This window comes from Colobus angolensis, unplaced genomic scaffold, assembly GCF_000951035.1.
Source record: "Colobus angolensis palliatus isolate OR3802 unplaced genomic scaffold, Cang.pa_1.0 Scaffold102, whole genome shotgun sequence".
Classification (NCBI taxonomy): domain Eukaryota; kingdom Metazoa; phylum Chordata; class Mammalia; order Primates; family Cercopithecidae; genus Colobus; species Colobus angolensis.
The window spans coordinates 1,803,973-1,808,770 of record NW_012111142.1 but is presented as its reverse complement, the minus strand read 5'-3'; positions in this window follow the sequence as shown (position 1 = coordinate 1,808,770).

Below are 4,798 nucleotides of genomic sequence, written 5' to 3'. Positions count from 1 at the left end.
CGCCCGGCCTATTATTTTTAATCTTGTTTTCTACTCATGTACAAATAGACCTAAGAGGCTAATGGAACAAAATATATGAAATCAAGATTGTGTTAGAAATTCAGGTTGTATGACCACCAAATTTATGCTTCTCTCCTATCTCATAATGTAGTTTTAGAGAAAAAACAATAATAACAATTTTTTGAGTAACATGCTAAACACTATTTTTAAAAATATGTATATTTCTACAGAAATGGGGGTCTTGCTGTATTGCCCAGGCTGGTCTCAAAGTCCTAGGCTCAAGAGATCCTCTCACCTTAGTCTCCCTAGTAGCTGGGATTATAGAAACAAGCCACCATGCCCAGCTTCCCAAATACTGTTTTGCAACTTTTGTATTCAAAGTATAAAATACATTTTTTATACTAAAAATGACTTTATATGATTGGTTCTATTATCTGTCTCTCCTTTTAGCAGGTGAGAATGTTGTATCTTAAAGAAATTAAACAACTTGTTCAGATCATCTAGCCAGCTCCGTTTAATATTAGAGTCTATTCTCTTAATCACTAACAATAATAGCTAATAAATATTGGCTGCTTACTGTGTGACAGGTACTGTGTTAAATTCTTTACCGGTATTAACTAATTTAATCTTCAGAACAAAGCTACAGGTATGTCTCTTCACAGATGAAGAAAGTAAAATACAGGGACCCAAGGTCTCACAACTGTTAAGAGCAGAGCAGGATTTGAATCCATGCAATCTGGCTCCCGAGCCCTTCCTGGTAAGCATCACACTACACCATTTCTCCAAGAATAATTAATGATTGTATTTTTTGGATAAATCAAGTGGATGGCCCAAATGAGTTTCTCCTTCCAATAACTTTTTGAAACGAAACATAGTTTTCTATTTAATGCTTCCTTTGGCACCTGACCCCATTGATCTGCTATTGTCCTGCTCTTGTTCCATTTTCCCACTATGCCTCACAGTGATAATAAACAGAACCGTGTCTGCCAGTGCAAGAGGCCAGGGGAGATGAGTGCCTCCGTAAGTAGCAGGAGCCTCAGCCAGTACCTCAGCTTGAGCCAGGCCCCTGGGAAATGAATAGCTTCACCTGGATTCTCTAATCCATTTGTGTCAACTGCTGGCTTCCTGAAAGAGAGGGCAGGGCCAAAAGAGGCTTGTGAGAGGAACATTTAGATTGCCTGGAGCTTTTTTCATAGCCCACCAGGGGTGAGACAGCGGTGTATAGTGTAGAGAGGTATTTGACTTGGGATGGAGTCCTGCCTTTTTGCTTTAATTTTTTGACTTTGGGCAAGTTTTAAAAACTCATTTCACTTAGCCCATTTGTAAAAAATGGGCTAGGATCAACCTTATTTTGATGATATAAATAGGTTCATGTAGTAAATAATAAAGAGAATATCTGCCATTTATTAGGTGCCTCTCTGTGCCAGATACTCATAAAAGCACTTGCTATGAGTTAACTCAGTTAACACTAACCACAGCATGAAATAGGTGCTATTATTATCATCATCATTTTACAGGTGAGAAACAAAAGTATAGGGAGCTAAGATATTTGTCCATAGTCACTCAGCAGCAACCAAAGAAGCTGAAGCATGAGACCAAGCAGCCCAACTCCCCAGCCTGTGCTCTTAAACACTGGCATTTACTGAACTTGCATAAATACACACACACACACACACACACATATTTTGCATATATATATTTACCTCTTTTACTTTTTTAAACAGGAAAAGCCTTTTCTAACACCCCCCACCCCAGCTTTTTTTTTTTTTGAGATTGAGTCTTGCTCTGTTGTCTAGGCTAGAGTGCAGTGATGCTATATCCGCTCACTGCAACCTCCACCTCAGCCTCAAGTAATTCTCATGCCTCAGCCTCCCGAGTAGCAGGGATTACAGGTGTGCCATCATGCCCGGTTAATATTTTATATTTTTTTGTAGAGATGGGGTTTCACTATGTTGGCCGGGACGGTCTTGAACTCCCAATCTCAAGCAATTAACCCACCTTGGCCTCCCAAAGTGTTGGGATTACAGGCGTGAGCCACCGCGCCAGGCCACTTTTAACCTTTTCTTTGGAAACGTGTGTGCTATAGCTAAACTGAAGGAATCTGGGATGACTTAATGATGGTCCTTACCCAGGTCTGGACTGGCAGGTCTAGGTCCTAGTTTTGGCTCTGGCCAGCTTTGTGACCTTGGGCAAGGCGGTTTCACCCTCCTGAGTCCCACATTTCTCCTGTATAAAATGTTCAGAGGGGTGTACTAGTTAATTTCCAAAGCCCTTTCCAGGTCTCACATTCCTTATGTCTATGATTCTGTGATTAAGTTCCTGGAAAGTCAAGAACTGATAAAAGTGCCATTAAGTTCTGTATACTCAGCACTGGCAGCCATCTGTTACCTAAGATACCTGGGCCTAGGAGTTATAGGGTGGGGGCTGGGGGCAGGGTGGGTAGATGAGAAAGGCTCCTTACCTGACAACTGTGTGTATTGACTGTAGACAACAGAGGACTGCCCAGCACTGTGCAGTGTGACTGAGTATCCTCTGATTTCTGGGCTGTGATATACTAAGACTGACCATCAAAGACTGTTTCCCAACAAGAGAATCTTGTGCAGTAAGTTCCTCAGGCAAGAAGCGAGATAATTGGGACAGGATTGAATAGATCTCAGGCAGAGAAACTTGGGGGACAGATCAATGTAGGTGATGAACTGGTTGACCCAAGGCCTCTCTGTCTATCATTTTTTGACCTCAGGTCAGAGTGATAGAAAGGGGGAAAGCTACCAACACAGCTCCTGCCATGAAGTCCTGGAGAAGAATAAGTGACTGTTTGTCCCGCATGGGTTAGTCATTCACCTGCCTGAAGGCAAAGGGCTGGGAGTCTGGAGTCCATGACCTGCTAGGACATACTTTGGGCTGCATGTTTTCCCCCCTTCTAATGTCTCAACTCTCAGGGATCTGCTTTTCCTGGTGCCAAGGAGTACAGATGGAATTTTGTCCCTCCTCCGTGCACCCCTACAAAACAAATATGATGAAAAATTAATATTTTCCAAATGGTGACCTAACCTTTGCTCATTAATTGAGCTCCTATTGCATTCCAGGTACTGTTAGAGGCCAGTAAGATACCTAGATGATTGAGACAGAGTCTTTGCCCTCCACGAAGTGACTGTTCATTTTAAAACCCTAAAGCTGGGTTCTTAGAGGCTACTGCAACAGCAACAACCTCCAAGTGAGTGCTTATCATGTGCCAGGCTCTGGTTACAGGCTTTTAGCTCTCTCAGTGGAAACAGCCTGAGTGCTGGCTTGGCTGCCCCATGTCTGTGTGACTGTGGGCAAGTCATTTACTTTCCCTTTGAGTTTCAATTTCTAAAACTGTAATATGGGGATAATATATATAAAACAGCTAAGAAGTATATACTTTTAATGACTCTTTTTAGTGTCAGTGGAGGATTTGTGAGCAAATGCATATAAAACACAAGGCAAACAGGAGGTATTTAGTAAGTGGCCATGTGATTATTGATAGACTATGGGCTTCTTCCTGTTCCTCCAGAGCAAGGCTGACAGTGTCCTATTACCCTGGCATCTTCAGAGCCTAGAGCAGAGCCCTGAAAACAGCAGGCGCTCACCACTTTTTATGATCAAAGGCAGTCTCGACAGGGAAAGTCAAATCATTATGGGTATTTATGAATTACAAGATCCATAAAGTTAAACCAGGAGAAATGGACAAAAACACACTCATTGTAGAGGTCTTTAATGATCCCTTGGCTCATGGCAGAGCAGCTAGACACACACACACACAAGCAAAGATTCAGAAGGCCTGAAAAAATAATGAATATAAATATAAAGAAGATAAAATCGACACAATATTCTGTCTTCACATTCGGAAGACAGAAACACCTTCTTTCAAGAAACCATGGGACACTGACAAAAATAACCACAGATAATCCTCAATAAATCTTGCCAGGAGGCGGTACGGATGACATTGAATTCAGTGAAACTACAGATTAAACACAAAAAGACGAAGTATAAATTACTTGTGTAAGAACTCTCTCAACTCTTGGGTCCAAGAAGAAATCAAAAGGGAAATTGTATGATAGCAATAAATTTTCCATTACCCGGAGTCACACAGCTAACAGTGACAGAGCTGAGATTGCTAGAACCTGGGTCTCCTGTCGTCCAGCCACGAACTGGCTTGAGATCCCGGATAAGTGTCTCAGAGCCTCGGTTTCCCCTTCTGTCAAGTAGCCTCGAATGTCCCCCGGGCTCGGTTCGGTGGCGAGTTTGAGGCGTGTGGGGGAGGGGAGGGAGCGTGCCCGTGACGCGGGAGCCGCGACCGCTTTCTGCGAAGTCGGGGAGGGCGCGGGTGTTGAGAGGCGGCAGCAGAGGGCGCTGGGCCGCCGGCCTGGGCCGCGTCTCCCATTGGTCGGGGCTGGGGCGCTGGGCTGGAGAGTTGGTGGAAAGTGACAAGTTGAGCGAGAGAGGGAGCGTGGAAAGCGAGAGCAGCCGCCACCGCCGCCTGCTAGGCAGCCCCGAGACAGCAGCCCCTGGGCGCAGGGTGCGCTCTTCTCGGAGTCCGAGCCGGGGCGACTCAGCGCCCACTGGTGCGACCCGGACAGCCTGGGACTGACCCGCCGGCCCAGGCGAGGCTGCAGCCACAGGGCTGGGGAGGGATCGCGCTCTCGGCATCCAGAGGCGGCCGGGCGGAGGCGAGAGAGCAGGTTAGAGGGACAAAGAGCTTTGCAGACGCCCCAGGCGTCCTGCGAGCGCCAGCGGCCGGGAAGAGGCGGCCGGGAGCCGGGAGAGAGCCCGTGGA